We start from the raw sequence: 17590 nt of genomic DNA, 5'->3' as shown, positions 1-17590 counted from the left end.
CGTAGGCTCAAACGTACAGAAATGAAAATGATTCGGGGGATGAGCGGTGCATCCTTAAATGTGAGGGCTAGTGGGACTAGATTTACGATGGAAGAACTGAGAGGAAGAACGGGACAGGAGTGTATTGGTGTGATGAGGAGGGACAGATTGGGATGGTTTGGGTATGAAGAGAGGATGGGGAATGACAATTGTATGCAGAAAGTGAGAAATGTGAACGTTGGGGGTGGGGCTGCGAGAGGCAGACCGAAAAAGACCTTGGACGAAGTAATAAAGTGTGACCTAAGGAATAAGGGGCTGCATAGGGAGGCTGCCAGATATCGAGCAGCAAGGAAAGCAGCCATTTGGTGACGAAGTCCGACGCATGCAAGCATGTTGGAACCTTTTTAAACAAAACAGTTTACGACGAGGAGGTCAGCCTTGCTTGACTCCGAGTGACGGAATACCAGTAATAAACCTCAACCACTCGGACGTAAAACCTTGTGGACCCCATCCGGTTGCAGCATCTTAACCCAGTAGTTCACAAGGCGTCATTTAATATAGTAACAACCCAACTCGGTAAATGGCTTCCTTGGTTGAACGAAAAATCTATTTGATATTATTCATTGTAGAGTCATCTAAAGGTTGCACTACATACACAGGGAAGGAAAGAGAGAGAGAGAGAGAGAGAGAGAGAGAGAGAGAGAGAGAGAGAGAGAGAGAGACAGAGACAGACAGACAGACAGACAGACGGACAGACAGACAGACAGACGGACAGACAGACAGACAGACAGATGGAGACTGAAAGAGAGCGAGCGGACAGGAATGAGAGTTGCTTGGTTCACATCCCCATCAGTGTCGCTACATCAGCCTCCTCTCCTTTTTTCACACATTTTACATTGCGTGAGAGCAGGAGAGGAGGGTGACTGACTGTGGGAGGAAAGAGAGAGAGAGAGAGAGAGAGAGAGAGGGTGAAGCCAGGGGAAGGAAGTTTAGAAATAATCCCTATCGTCTTCATAAGGATCAATATTAAATTTACTATTTAGTTGTCTACAATAAAACACTCATTAATCGAGTTTACATCGGAATCCCTAATTTTACAGCTGGCTAAAGGGGACATAGGAAAAACTTATTTTGTCTTCCTGTCTGACCGGCCCAGAAATCAAGCTTGTATTTTTTTTTTTTTTTCAACTGCAAGGTGAACGTGCTACCCAACACACGTTCCACACGCTGGGGGGCAGATGGATAAAAGAGAGGGCAGTAGTTTGAAGCAGAAAGGGAGGGGGAGTGGGAGGACAGGGAGAGGAGAGGTAGGGAAGAAAGAAGGTTGGCGGATGAGGGAGGAAGTGGAGGGGGAAAAATGAGGCGGTGAGGGGAGAGGGAGGAGGGGAAAATGAGAGAGGGTGAGGAGAAAGAGAAGGTAGGAAGAATGAAGGAAGAAGGGGGAACAGGAGGTAGAGAGGCGGAGGGCAGGGAAGGAAAGAAGAGAGGAGGAGAGCAGGGAGAAGAGAAGGATGAGAGAGGCAGAAGGAAGGGAAATGAGAGAGAGAGAGAGAGAGAGAGAGAGAGAGAGAGAGAGAGAGAGAGAGAGAGCAGGGGGAGGGGGGAGCTAGAGAGAGCGAGGGGTGGAGGACAAGGAGAGAGGAGTAGTGAGGTGGTGAAAAACAAGGTGAAGGAGGCGCGCGTGCGACCTGAGCTTGGGGTGTATTCATAAAGTTGCCTAAGCATAAGTTGTGTATAAGACAGCTGGTTTATACCTTCATCTTTTAGGATCCAAGAAATTCACACTACACCTGCACTAAACGTCAAAATACGACCATACGACATTAATTTCAGTAAAAGTTTCCCGGTAATACACATTAATCCCACATGTGTGTTAGGATACTTCTTGTATCCTTGGCCTGGTGTGGTGTGGTGGAAGGAGTGTGTCGAGGATGACGCCAGAAATGAAAATACTTTTATTTCACACCAGTCGCCGGAAAACCCTGCGTATTTGTAGAATTTTATTTGTCCTTTTAGTTATAATGAGGTCATTCCCAGTGCTGAATATATTCATTGATTTGTCGCGCAGAAAATGGACTTTCGTTGTTAACCTTTTATAGATTTTTTTTTCCTCGCCGACACAACAGCTGTTCTCGCTCATAGTAAAAAAAGATATATATTAAGGTTCTGGCCTACATATTGCACTCATAATTCTAATTATTAATAACTGTAATTAGGTAAGAAGCTACTGAATTTTAACATTGATTTTGAGTCTAATGATGTTTGAAGAGTACTTAAAGTATATATAGAATTATATAGTTTGCAAGACCAAAATGGGTATTTAGTGCCGTTTCAAGACTTTCCATGTATTATGGCATCAAAAAGTACTTTCCGTCAACACAGACCACGAGCCTGTCTTAAACGTGTATTTGTGTGTGGAAATGCGTATTTATATAGACAGACAGATTGACAGATGGACAGATACACACATACATACATATATACATACAGAGACATATAGATAGGTATGCAGGTAGATAGATAGATAAATAGATAGACTGATTGACAGATGTAGATAGACATATATATGCATAGCGCGTATAATGGGTAGATAGACAGATGTAGATGTATAGACAGATAGATATACTTGGAGTACGTAATGGGTAGATAGAAAGACAGACAGACAAAATAGCGTGTGTAACGGAGAGTGGGATGTCGGAGGAGAAATACGGTGTTGCAAGGAGATGGTATGAGACCACCTTCCCCACCAAAGGCTTCGCAAGTCGGAGGTAATATGTTTACATCCCAAAATTATTCGATGCAAACGACTTCGGTTAACCCTTAAAATACGGTGATTTTTTAGTTCCTATTCTTGTTTCTACAGATGATAAAATTCAGCTAAGGGAAGCGCCCTGGCATTGGTTATTGTAGGCCGTACCTGACCTCTTCTGTCAGAAAACGTCTGATGTTGTATGAAATGATTTGGAGAGAGATGAATTATAATTAAAAGGCAGCCATCGTAATAAATAAATTAACGACAAGGTGATAACTGGAAGAACAGGATAAAAAGAAGTGAACTACGTAGGGTGTTTTTGTCAGCCATTCGTATCTTGTGTAAAAACTTCACGATCATGTTCTAGATATATCAATGGCTACACCCAACAGTTATGCTCTGTATTGTTCTATTCACTGTTATGTTGATTTCCATTACTTTCATGCTAACTACAGCCGATTTTATTAAGGTTAGAGGGACTCCGTACTGTATGGACTAGACACAGTTCTCGCCATCTTGTATAGTGGATGAGATTTTCCATAGATTAAATAAAACTGTCTGAAAGTAGCAAAAATAAAGTAAAAAAAAAAAAATCTCAGTAATGAATTGGATTAATCACCAAACTGACCTTCAAGTTAACTTTACGACAGATACAGATGGTATGGCCCAGTACACTTTACAGTATTATTTTACGCTGAAATCCTGTCCCTTAAATCTCTAGGACTTTTAGGACTCACTCTTACCTGGATTACACTGCTACAGTAATTCCAACCATGACAGAGTTACTGCTGACAGTATTACCACCCCCATGTTCCTGTGCTCACTCACATCTGATTAAAATCGTCTGGCGATAGATGGATTACACTATTAAGGCTAAATCGACCATGAATATATTAAAACCAAATTCTGGCAGTGAATGAGGTTTTTAGTTTGCAGACGATAAAAAAACTTAAAAAGTTTGCATGTTACGAGAGCTTAAAATTGTGTGCATGTTACGGAGGGCTTAGGATTATGTGCATGTTTCGGAGGACCATGCATATTTTGGAGAACTTAATATTTTGTCCATGCTGCGATGGACTTACGATCATGTACATGTTTCGGTGGGCTACAGTATAGTTAAAGGTTTACTAGAAATTTTGCTTAATTTTTAGTCTGGTATGATTCTCGCAGACAATTAAACAAAGACAAAAGTTCGACTGTGGATAATCTAAACTTCATCCGTGATATAAGCAAAAACGAACTCTGCCCATGGTTAAAACTCAAGCTCCAATTGCTCGCACTAAATTCAATAAGATTGCCTGACAACAGCTGGATTAGTGTTCTAGACTTGCCCCGATCATTGGGAGTTGAATGGTGACAGTTTCTTTGATTACCCTCTGTTGAATATAAGTGCCTGAGGTTAAATGCAAAAGCTGTTGAAAAAACGCGGCTGTGATATATATATATATATATATAACCGTGCGTGACAACTAGTTTTCGAACAGCAGTCCTATTTCGTATATTTGAGAATTATCTATCTATCTATCTATCTATCTAGAGAGAGAGAGAGAGAGACAGAGAGAGAGAGAAACCGTGAGTGACAACCAGTTTGCGAACAGCGGCCCCATTTCGGATATTGGACTGTATATTAAGTGGTGTACGTGGCTTGGTAGTACCTCCTCCTTAATGATATATTTTGTATATTACATTCTAACGTTCTGTTGTATACCATATATATTGGTCTGATATCGACATAATGCAGTTTGCAACAATACAAACATACGAGAGGATACTGAAGTGTAATGCAGATAGTAAATCCTAAGAAGAGGTGTTGTGAAATCTCCAAGGCTATAGAATACAACCCACAGGGTGAAAAATTCGTTGACATAGAAGACATTGTAGCACCTCTTCCTTAGTGATTTACTTAGTATACAGATGCCATTCCTTTTTACTCCCGTACATGCCGTCCTTTTGATTACTGATTTAGTCTGCATCAGTAATATACATGAGGATTGGTATCTCTCACCCACACATGACTCACTTTCTGCTAAATAAAGTCGTCTGGTGTTTGTTGGATTGGAACACTCGACTTGTCCTGGGCATAACAAAGCCAACGGTGACTATACTAACTCTTAGACGCCGATGACTCATTAAAATGAATTTAATCATCTGTAGTTACCTACAATATACTACTAAAGTAGTTCGTACCATAAAAGGGTTCACACGTAACTGGCAGAGTAAACTGTAAGCAGGAGGCGTTAAGGAATTACTTTATGAATTCACCCCATGGAACTTAACCCCTTCATTCCGATGACGTAATGTAATTCCTGCTACCTTCAGACGGCTTCACTTAACTAAGGATACTTTACGAGGTAGGGGCTGTAGAATTCACTTTTATTGATTTCTTCATGGCAAAAATCTGTACTAGCAAATATAACTCGCTAGAGGTAGCACGAATAAACACACACACACACACACACACACACACACACACACACACACACACACACACACACACACACACACACAGGAATGAGGGCTGCGACATAGGAAGGCGGGATGCTACTGTAAAACCCATAGTTATTATTTTTTTACTATGCCCTTCACTACGTTGAAATCTTTCATATTTTATTATTTCAACAGCTAGATGATTTTATGGAGCTTAGGCGAGGAGCTGATATTACCTTTATATACTCCTCTAGATGATGTTGAATACAATGTTCCAGAAGAATTATGAATGCATTACTAAAACTAGGCTACTTTGCCGTTCTAGTGTGATTTTATGTAAGTGTGTGCTGTAAATCGGTTCTATAGATGCACAATCTTTGAACCCTTAAAGGCATACGTTTTTGAACCTATCTTGTATAACATACGTTGAGTGTAACAAACTCCTTTTTTGGAAATTCAAAACACAAGGTTGTAATCAATTTTTATTGGTTTTCTGGCCATGAAAAGAAAGAAAAACTCTTCTACTTTGCTGTTAATTACTTACTTTAGTAATTATGTAAAAAGAAAAATGTTTAATGGGTGACTAAAGACACTTAACAAAAAGTGCATTTTTTTTTTTTTTGACATAACTGAACAAAAAATTTATTACTTGGCCAGTATGATGATTTAAGATCAGAGATTATATATGCTGCTTCTCAGGTCCCGTGGCCGTGTACTGTAAGTGGCGCACACTTCTGGCTCTGGAGGGTCACTGTGGGAAGACACCCTGAAAAGGGCTAAAAAATTTTTCATAAAAAATGGACATTTTCACTATACAAATTTTTATGATGTTATGGTTCCCTGTATATATACCCTAATGACTTTGTAAATTTCGTTTGACACTAAACTATGATTTTAAGACCCAAATGATGATGACTGATACTTTATATGACGATAATATGACGATAATATAAGACACAATGTTTAGTTTTCTTTTACTGACCTACATCCCCTCACAATCGGTACACAGGGTATAGCTATGGCTGAGACACACTGAGAGGTCACACTTGATGCACTGGTGTTCACAAGAGTCTCTAGTTCTGTGTCTGACAGCAGTGTCTTTCCTTTTCCTTTTCCTTTTCCTTTTCCCTTTCCTTTCCTTTGTCCTTTTTCTTCCATATTTTCTTTATATTCACTTTAGTCTTTTCTTCCACTTTTATCTTACAGTCTTTATATAATATTAGTTATAATCTGCAAATAAAAGAAATAAGCATAAGGAAAAAGCAAATAAAATAATATGGTATATAAAGTATAATATAAAGTATAGTGTATGTAGTATATATATAGTATATCTATAATATATAATGTAAATAATATATATAATATATAATAACATAAGAAACATAATATAAAAACAGTCACGCACATATATTTCCAAAAAAGGATTGTCACACTCCTATATTAGTTATACTTGTAGAGCATACGCTGAGTCCTAAATGAGTTAGACCTGCACAGCATACGATGAGTCTGATGGACTAAAAACGCAAATAAATCCCACAATGGGAAAACAAGAGGGAGCACACTAACTTCACACAACAGGCCTAGGCAAACACTTCACATACCTGGACTGCCTGGCCAGCATCTTCAAAGGAAGACAAGGTACCACATGTTAAACAAAAACCCAATCCGGAAAGGGGGAACATATGCCTTTAAGGGTTGTTAGTCTTGCTGGACCTAGTGGGGTGGACGAAGAACAAAGGGCAAAATTGGCTGGGATGTGATGGGTGGCAGGCCATGACAGTGGGAAGTACCGTGTATCTGTAACTACTGTAACCACTAAATTAAAGAAAAAAAATGAAAACCTGGGCAGAAACCATTCGGTCGGGAGGTTGGCGGGATAAGTGTTGACAATTGGTGGAGCAGAGTGGAATGAGTTTACCTTTTAGTGACGGGGGTTGCGTGAGGGACAACGGTGTTGGTGGAATGACGTGACTTACAAATTATGTCAGACGTTTGTTGTGGAAATGAGGAGGGACAGCCAACGGGATGGGATGAATGTATAGGAATGGATGGTAGGAACTGCGATGGAGATGCAATATTGGCACGACGGGGGTATTATGGACTGAGAAGATGAGCATTCTAGGTCAGATAGAAAAGGTAAACTAAATTATATATCAGTAAAAAAAAAAAAAAAATCATCCACTCACATGAAGCACCTCTTTGGGACACGGTTCCTTGGTTAATCTGCTGTGGTCCAAAACACTGATCTCCTTCAGTGCGATAATGTCATTATTTTCCTGCCACTACCAGGATATTTATTCCGCTTACGTAAGGCTTTCGTAGAGAATGTGCTTATCAAAAATATATTTATCCCTTAGGCTCAGAAAATTTATTCTAAAGGTGAATGAAACAACCTGGGAATAAAACGAATAAAATATTCTCGTCCAAGTATGGAAGAAGTTTAGGACAATGATTATTAACCAGCCTTCGTGACATGATATTATGACCTCCTGCTTGACCAACACATGCGTCATGACTTTCACCCAGACTGGCGCACTAAACCACCACACCAGCACGCATCAATGCATCAGTGTCTCGGCTTATAACTCTGAGGGAGAGAGAGCCCTGAAGCCCTGAAGGTCGTAGGTCAAGGGTCACCTCTGTGTCATGAATCCAATACTAGTTTCTATGTTAGATATATTTTCTTGTATTTTTTTTTTTTTTTAATAAGGAAAGATTTTGTGCTTAAGTAATCATTTATAACTAGAGTAAGAAAAATTTTTCTATAGTGGGTTATACGATTGGTTTGATGATGCAGACGATAATTTTCAGACGTATACAATTCGTCTGGCAATGGTTTTCTTGCTGCACTCCTGCTTAAGCCATCCATCATTCTCTATCCTATCCCATCCCAAGGTGTGAAACTTTAACTACAACCACTTTATACTTTATGTGGCGAAGAATGGAAGCACTCACTGCTAAACAGAGGACATGGGAGGGGGAAAGCGTTAGAGCTAGCTGCATATGTGCGTGAGAGAATGAAGATGATGGACTGGATACAGTGGAGAATAGAGTGGTGGGGGGGGGGGTTAGGGAGCAGGCGAGGCGTAGATGATACAAGATTTTCCTTATACCCGCGACTCGCGGAGCGACAGCGAGTGTTATGCTGTGATCAGTGTGTTTGGGGGGAGGGGAGTGTTAACAAAATAACTCAAAGAATTTATTCGATTTCAGTCAAACTTGGTGGAAGGATTGAGGATCAGCTAGTAAGTGTTCATAAAATATTGCAGAACAATAGGTTAAAAGGCAGGGTCACGGGGTTAGATCAAAGCTGGACCTAATCGTATCAAAACCAATTTTATAAGTTTTATCCAATTATATCAAACTTGGAGGAAAGGATGAGACTAATGCAGTCAGTGGTGAAGGTCATATGAGAAGGTCAAAATCTGATCGGTGTACGTGCTTATTTACAAAATAAATGTAAGAGTTTTGAACCAATATTATCCACCCAGTGACAGAGTTGAAGGCAGCCCACTGAGAAATGTTGTTGCTTTTAAGAACAATACCTAAAAGTTGAAGATCACAGGATAAAGTCATCTTACAGTATTCATCTGATAAAGACCGAACACTGTACAAGGGTTGAGGATAATGCAGGAATAAATGGATTCGATTTCTAGAACAATTAGTCAGATGTCAAGGACACAGGGAAAACTCACAGTACAAGGTCACTGGGCAAGATCAACTCGGTTTTGACTTTATTTCAACCAGGCTTGTGGAAGTGTTTAGGTTCGGGTAAGAACGATGGAAATCAATTTCTAGAACACTCAGTCAACATCAAAATCACATGGCAAGATCATATTTCGACCCGTGTGTCTGTGAGTGAAAAAATAAAAAAAAGTTTTGATATGATTTTGATAAACTTGGTCAAAGGTCAAGGTCACATGGCTAGGCCATCTTAAGCAGCCTTTACCCGGTGTAACTAAAACTTTGTGGAAGGTTTCAGGTTAAAACAAGAGTAGAGATTCGGTTTTGAGAACAATCAAGTAAACATCAGGGTCACAGGGAAAGGTTGAAGGACACGATCAATGAGCAAAGTCCTCTAAAACAGTTTTGATCTGATGTGAACCAAAGCTGGTGGGAAGGGTTAAGGGTTAGGCAAGAAAGATAAAGAAATGGGAGAAATGGAGTTCCCCCGAGCTAAGCCCTGTATTGGACTATATAGCCCCGCTAGGATTACAGGAGGGAGCTACCCCTCCCGGCACGGCAGCCCGGGCGAGGCTCGAACTTGCAATCCCCCGATCACAAGTCCAGCGCGCTACCACTGTTCTACCGCGCCCCCCGCAAGAAAAATAAGAATGAAGCAATTCAATTCTAAGAATAATCTGTCATAGGTAATGGTCACTGGTTAAAGTCAAATATTCGACCCTTAGACCAGTTGGGGTTACGGGTGTTGCACTCTCTGAGGGCTTCCTCTTGCTTATGTGAATGTGATGGGTTGTTATGTAGAATGAAGACACATTAATCCTTAACCTCATTTGCTTAGAGGCCGCCTTCGGCGGCCTTTTCGCTAGATGTCAAAAGGCCAGAAGTGAGTCATAGCTCGGGAACTGGTGGCCCAACTGGACTGGAAATTGTTTTGTTCTTCGACTTTGATCATTTCAAAGGTGCCTTCCTATAACAAAAACTGCACTATGTTCCGTACTTTCGTCAGCTATGATAACTTCAGTGCCTACAAAGAAAATGATCAGCCCAAAGGCCGCCGAGTGAAAGGCCAGAAATGAGTCATAACTCGGGAAGCGGTGGCCCGATTGGACTGGGAATTGTTTTATTTTTCAAGTTAGAACATTTTAGCAGTAACAAAAGCTGTGCTACAATGCACCGGGTTTGCTGTGTTACGGTCACAAACAGACAAAACTAAACAACAAACATACAGAAATCAGATCATTATAATATAGATTAACCCCATGATGTAATTCTTATTTTGTTACTTTTTTTTTTTTTTTTTTTTACCTAAGTGAGATTTTTGAACTAATGAGGTTACATACACCATTTCTTGGCTCCATCATTACAGGAGGTCTTCAAATTTCCTAAAATAACTTAACGATGTCAGTAATAAAATATATCACTTTACTGAAGAAGTTTCATGGTTATGTCGGTACTTTTCGTATGAAGAATAATGACACCTTCATCCAGGGATCGTCCTATGTTGTATTCAAGATGACATCGGTGGATATTATTCACCCTGAGTTACAAGTTTATGAGTTGAATTATTTGGAGGCAGTATTGATTAGATATGTCTTCAACAGATATATGTAATTATATCTTACTGCAGCTAAAGCCAGGCGAATTTACTTAGCTTGAGTGAAACGGATTTAGTTTAAGGACTTGGAATTATTCTCGATTAAGTCATATTATCTGTATTTTTTTTGTGGTAGGTGGGGGCGCTCACCATCCACTCACACGACTTAGTGCTGCTGTTGGGTGTCTGCTCTTTCCTCTCCTCCATCCTTCTTTCCTTTCATCCTCTTCTGTCTTTTTTTCCTTCATTCTTTCCTCATACTTCTGCCTATGAGTGCCTTGACACTCCCTCTTCTGTCTTTTTATTCCTCATTCTTTCCTCTTCCTTCTGCCTGTGGGTGACTCAACAATGAGTGACAGACCAAATAGTTTCCTGTACACCAGGAAACCATTTACTATGCTGGGTGGTAATCATATAATCAAATTTTGGAGGATGGTGGTTTAGTGGGTAATTACGGCGCTCCAATCGGATTGAGCCAGTGAAGGTTTATATCCAAGGGATGGTGTCATAAAGACTTTGTAGTTACTTGTAGAGAAGTATATTTTAGACTTGTGGTCGAGCGGCTTTTATATCTTGTAGTAGTTTCCCCACCAGATGTCATGTAGTGACGGGAGAGGTAAAGAATAATATGGGACTATTTTTATTTGTCTTGGAGATATTAAACAGGTCTCTCCCATGGGAAGAGTATAAGTCCCGGGTAGCTACCTCCCTGTCTCGCTATCTCTCTCTCTTTCTATTCTAAGGCTAATCTCCGTCTCGACCTCTCTCTAGGGTCGCTTGTCTCCTTCTCCTCTCTCTTTCCTAAAATCTGGTGTAGCAGGGGTGTGTCACGTGTGTTCCTCGTGAGTCTTTGTTCACAAGAGGACTGCTGACAGCTAACTGCATCATCTCCTTACTGGCCGCTGTCGTCAGCTTTCCTCAGTGTTAAGAGTGTGTAAGCATGCTTAGCACTGCTCGATTCTCGCAGACACAACACCTTCTCATCATTTGACTTCCTGCTTCTATCTGTCTCTCTATCTATCTATTTATCTATCTATCTATTATGATTTGCAATTATAATATGGAGACCTACCACATTGCTCGGCCGCGCAAAAATGGCGTACCATCGACATTTAATAGTTATAACATATTAATACATACTACATACACATTATAATGAACTTATAAGCTAATTAAGTGAAATACATAATATTGTAAAGTAACATAATTGTATGAATATTGTATACATATATTATTCATAGTAAATAGTGATTATTCAGTAATATTACATTTTAAATAAGTTGTATACATATTTGAATAAATGCATTAAAGTAAATTATTTAACTGTAATACAGTATGTACTTGGGATATTATAGTGAAATGCATACATGCAAGAATAAAAAATAGTTTAAAATTAAGATTATTGTAAGAGTTATTAATATTTCATTCAAAGATAATGGTACTGGTCTGTCATATATGGGTCATTCTTCTTTGTATTATTATTATTATTTTTTTTTTTTATATATATATAATTAATACTATATACAAAATATATACACTTCATTCAGGGTGGTTAACTGTGATGTTAACTCTCCCCCCACTAAACAATGACTTCAAATTAGCAATTCTTGCATGCATTCTGTGCATTGCCAACAGCAATACTGCAACTACAATGCAGATGATTATAAAGACAGAAGGTGCTTGGCTATACACATAATATGGGTTGAACATACTCAAACTCAAATCCTCCCAGGGCTTCATTGTTTCATTGATCAGCTGCATAGTTTCAAACTTAGGTGAAGTCAGCTTAATACTTGTGCTCATGTTTAAGTTCATATTAGGCAGTGGGTGGAAATGTTTGTGTGTATGGTTGATAATGGCGTAGTGATTGATGGTGGAAAAAGTAGACATGGATGGTGTAAATACCGCACAGTAGTCTGGTGCTATGTATAATCCTGAGGCTGATGTATGAGATGGTGGTATATCTGGACAGACTATGTAAACTGATGTGTTATGAGGGAAATAAAATAACTGCGAGTGTCCAATGCGTTGATGGTGTACAAGTTTATCTGGAGCAAAAGTGAAGTTGCAATGATGATGAATATTGTTATTGCTGATGATAGCCATTTCACAAGGGACCGTATCAGTAGGCTGAAACGTGAAAATGTACGCAGGACAAAGATGAACAGCATGTAAGGATGTGCGGCACTTTCGCTCAATCGTTGACTCACTTGCGAAAGTGACAGTGTCTCGTCTCTTGGAGACCATGATGAGTTCGGTGTCTGTGTTGATGTTGATGATGACCAAAGTGTTGTTGTTTCTATAGGGGAAGGGGTGTATTTGGTATACTGTGAACAGGTCTTCCGTGATGAATGGTACATGAACTATCACTGATGTTGGTGTTAGTGTTGCTTCTAAGTACGGGTAATATTGCATAAATTCCCTACTGCGGAACAATGGCTTCAATTTATGTTTATGTATGCCTTGACTAACTATCTGACGTAGCTCATGAACTGGGAGTAAGTCATTTGTGATCTTGCCATCACCAGCATTCGAAATTCCTTGCATAAGTGCCCTGAAATGATCTCTAGTGTTCTCTAATTGTAGTAGAATCGTGTCAATATGTTCTGTGATGATGGAGAAGTGCTGGAAAAGAGTAACGTTGCCCTCTAAGTCATTTATTTTATCTACACTCTCGAGAGCTACGTTTTCTGCTTGTTTCAGATTTTTCACAATTGTCTTCATTGCCGAGTTCTGTCCTGTGATGAATTTATCTTGGTATGTTAGTACCTGAGCTATCTTATTAAATTTGTTGTTTATTTCTTTAAGGTCATCCTCTGTAGCCAATCCAAAGATGTTCCCAAGAACTGCGCCGCCCAGATCGAACAAACCGCGCTTTTGGCGAGTACGTGTGATATTGTTCCTGTCGCTCAGTACCTCCGTTCCATAAGATGGGAGATCTTGGATCATGACGAGCATAGTTGACTTCGCCTGTTCTAGTTTCCATTTCGCTAACTTCACCATTTCATCCACTTCCTTGGTGTTATGTGCTTGTGAAACATAATTCCCTATCTTGAAGTCCAGAGTTCGCATCGGCGTCGCAAGTCTTTCTACATAAGTAGGTAAGTCATACAAGTAATCTAGACTTATTTCAGTACTCATGACGTCCTTGACGATTGTAGTCGTGGCCGTTGGAGCTATGAGGCATCCTTGTCGTACTATATGCTTGGGGTCTAGGTGCGCATATACTCTTACTATGTATAGGAGAATCCATAGCATAAGTCCCTTCATCGTAACCTACCGAAAAAAAAATCTATTAATTCCCTATAAAGCTGTGGTTGATGATAGTGATGATGTGCGTTACGGTTGGCTGTTATTTCATTTATAGAACGAGTTTAAATTGATATTTAATTCTCGTAAATGATGTACTGTAGATTTCATTGGAATAGTTGCACCTATGTTCGATTGTTTGGTATATGACCTTAATTTCTTTTTGTAATCATTGTTGTGTTCTTGCTTGGTTTCTTGAGGTACGTTCGCCTGTTCGGTTGTATCCGAGGCTGAATAATTATGTGATAATTCCCTTGAAACTCGTTTTAAATGGTCAATATGAACTTGTTTTTCCTCGCCACTTGAAAGTGACTTAATTAAAACTTTGTTTGCTTGTATGTTAATTACTCTGTATGGGCCCTCAAATTTAGGGGATAATTTATTGTCTCTCGTATGAATGACTCCGTAAACAATGTCTCCTAAGCTGATAGGTGAATCTTTTGCCTTCTTGTTAAATGCCTCCGTCATTTCTTCCTTGGACATCGTTGTTTTTTCACTCTTTTGTGAATGTCCTGGAATTCACGTAAACGGAGTTTAGAGTAATCATCGTAATTGTATATAGGCATGCTGTCACCTTCTAGGAGCTCATATGGTAATTTTTTATCTGTGCCATATATAATGAAATGTGGTGTGTCACCAATGGATTTATTTATAGATCCATTAATTGAGGCTTCTACTCTGGGAATCCAATCATCCCAGCTTGCGTAATTTTCACTGAGAATGTGCCGTAGCACATCTAATACCTTTTTATTTTGTCTCTCTACCAACCCATTCGATGCTGGGTGATAGGCTAAAACGTTAACCTTTTTGATGTATTGTTTACATATTTCTTGTAAGATCTCAGAATTAAATTCTCCTCCATTATCACTTATTAATACCTTTGGGGTAGTAAAGCGACATATTACATTATCTGTTATTGCCTTTGCTACTGTCTCTGCTGTCTTATCTTTAATTGGAGCTAAAATGACATAACGGGAAAAATGATCCGTTGCTACGAATAAGTATAGGTTATTATTGTACGATAATGGCATCTTGAGTAAATCAACAGCGACAACGTCCCATGGTTGATGTGGTACCGGGTAATTACCCATCGGTGCAGGTGTGATTGGGTATCCTTTGTGTTCTGCACATGATTCGCATCTGTCTATATGATTGTTTATATCTCTTCGTAATGAAGGCCAGTAATATAATAGCTGGGCTTGGTTGAATGTCTTATCCTTTCCACGGTGTCCTGCATGTGGGCTGTCGTGTATCATTCGTAATACTTGGGGTATCATGTCATTAGGTACTACCAACTGGTTAGTATTTCTTTGGCGTTTTGGTTGTTTAGAGTTAATTTTGTATAATGTATTATTGACCATTGTGAATTGTTCAAGTGGGACATGAAGTTTGGGTAATTGTATGTCATCTCCACTTTCTAACTTGTATATTACTTTTGACCATACTGGGTCAAGTCTTTGTGCCTTTGCGATATCCTCGTGGTTTGGGATATTTCCTTTGAGATCTAACGCCGCGACCTGAATTGTGTTCGGGTTCCTAGATAATGCGTCAGCTACTATATTCATTTTACCTTGTATATAATGTATTTGTACATTGTAGTTTTCAACTGTACATTTCCATCTTGCTCTCCTCCCAGAAAGGAGTTTTTCTTTAAACATACCCACCAGTGGTTTATGGTCGGTGAATAAGTGGATTTCGTAACCATATACCAAATCTCGAAACTTTTGTAATGCAAAAATCACTGCAAGTGCCTCTAAGTCTGTAGTGCTATAATTTTTCTCCGCACCTCTTGTTTGTCTGCTGGCAAATGCAATTGGTTGATTCTTTCCTCTTTTATCTTCCTGCATCAGTACAGCCCCTAATCCTTTAACTGATGCGTCTGTACAAATAAGAAATGATTTCGTGTAATTCGGATATGCTAAACAAGGTGCATTTGTTAGTTTAATTTTTAGATTGTTAAATGCCCTTTTTTGTTCTTCTTCCCATTGGAATACAGCATCTTTTTTGAGTAGTTGGAATAGAGGGAAGGCTATATGAGAGAACTGTGGTACGAAGGACCTATAGTACCCAGCCAGACCTAAAAATTGTCTAACTTTGTCAGTCGTAGTGGGTTCAGGAAAATCTCTCACTGCCTGTATTTTGTCATCAGTGGTGTGAATACCATCAGAACTTAATTTGTGGCCTAAGAAATTTATTTCCTTAAAGCAAAATCTGCATTTAGAAAGTTTAATTTTTAATCCAGCATCACTAAGCTTTTGTAAGAGTAAGTCTAATTTCCTGAGATGATCCTTAATATTCTTCGTTGCGATAATAATATCGTCAAGATAAACAAATATTCCTTGTCCTAAAATTCCGGACAATACGTAATTCATAAGACGCTGGAACGTACCGGGGGCTGTCCTCAGTCCCATTGGCATTCTTGTATATTGATAATGGCCTCTGTTTGTTGAAAAGGCAGTGTATTTACGTGACTCCTGAGAAACCGGAATCTGATAGTATCCGTTTAGGAGATCGATGGTCGAGAATATATTATTCTCAGGACCAATATTCTGTAGAACATCACTTAGCAATGGCATGGGAAATCTGTCTGGGATTGTGTGATTATTTAGTTTACGGTAATCTACTGTACTACCGCACGCATTTCTCCATTTCTCTTGGGCACAAAGAAAAGGGGAGAGTTCCACGGAGAAACTGAAGGCTCAATAATTCCAAGCTTTAACATTTCATCGACATACTGATATGCAAGTGTACGTTGGGAGTGTGGTATGCGATAAGCTGGTACGAAAATTGGTGGTGTTTCTGGGTGCACATTAATCATGTGATTAATCAAGTTAGTACACCCTAATTGTTCTCCGGGCAATGCTACGGTGTCCCTGTGTGTTTCCAGCAGGGTTAACAAATCATTTTCTTCGTCAAATTCACCTGAGTGAATTAAATTCTCTTTTATTCTTTCTCTATCCGTAGATTTTATCTCACTTGTTACTCCACCAATATTTATTTCCTTCACAGGGGCGAAACATTTTTCAATATTAACTATGCAAGTTCCCTTCTTCAACTGAACTTCCCCATTCATGTGATTAATAATGAATATCTGAGTTAGCCCTTCGTCGTTCGTATGACATAATGCGTTTTCTACTGACAATCCCTTTACTTTACATAATTCTTCTAAGACAAGAACAGTACTATTCCGTAATTTGCTCTTTATGGTAACCTTCATGTATGAATTAGGTGGTATAACCAAATCATTAGTGAGATGGGCTGGAAAAATTGATAAATCAGTACTGTTATCTGGGTCACTAATTCTGGAGGATGGGGTTGCTGGTGTAAGTGGATTTATACACTCATCTGTTTGTGTATGTTTGTTTAAGCCTTTAATATTACCAATTCTTTTTGGCTCTGTTCTACCAATCGGTGAGGGCTCTGAAAGTATTTCCTCTATGAATTCATTATCAAAGTCTATTCCATTCATTTGTGGGAGTATAGTTATGTTCTCAGTTCTCATGGATCTTAAGCCCAGTAACATATGAGCTTAAATTGCTAAGTTTTCAACGATATAGAACAATGCAGAGAATGGTCTTGTAGTTTCTGTGAAACTGAGATTTAATCTTATCATACCTTTTACTGTAATCTCTTGACCATCTACTGTGTATAATTCTAAATCAGCTTCATCCAGAAAAGTTACTTTCTTTTTATTTTTAAGAATTCTGTTTAGTTCTTCATGTGTTATTAGGTTCACTGGAGAGCCTGTATCTAAAAATAAGGAAACGTTTTGATCCTCACATACCGCTGGTATCAAGATACACTCATTTCCCAACATGCCTCCTATGTGAAGTTTAACCTTGTTC

The sequence above is a fragment of the Coenobita brevimanus genome, chromosome 70, assembly GCF_032717465.1.
Source record: "Coenobita brevimanus isolate Jiangsu-jjx chromosome 70, ASM3271746v2, whole genome shotgun sequence".
Lineage (NCBI taxonomy): Eukaryota > Metazoa > Arthropoda > Malacostraca > Decapoda > Coenobitidae > Coenobita > Coenobita brevimanus.
Note: the sequence above shows the minus strand (reverse complement) of the source record.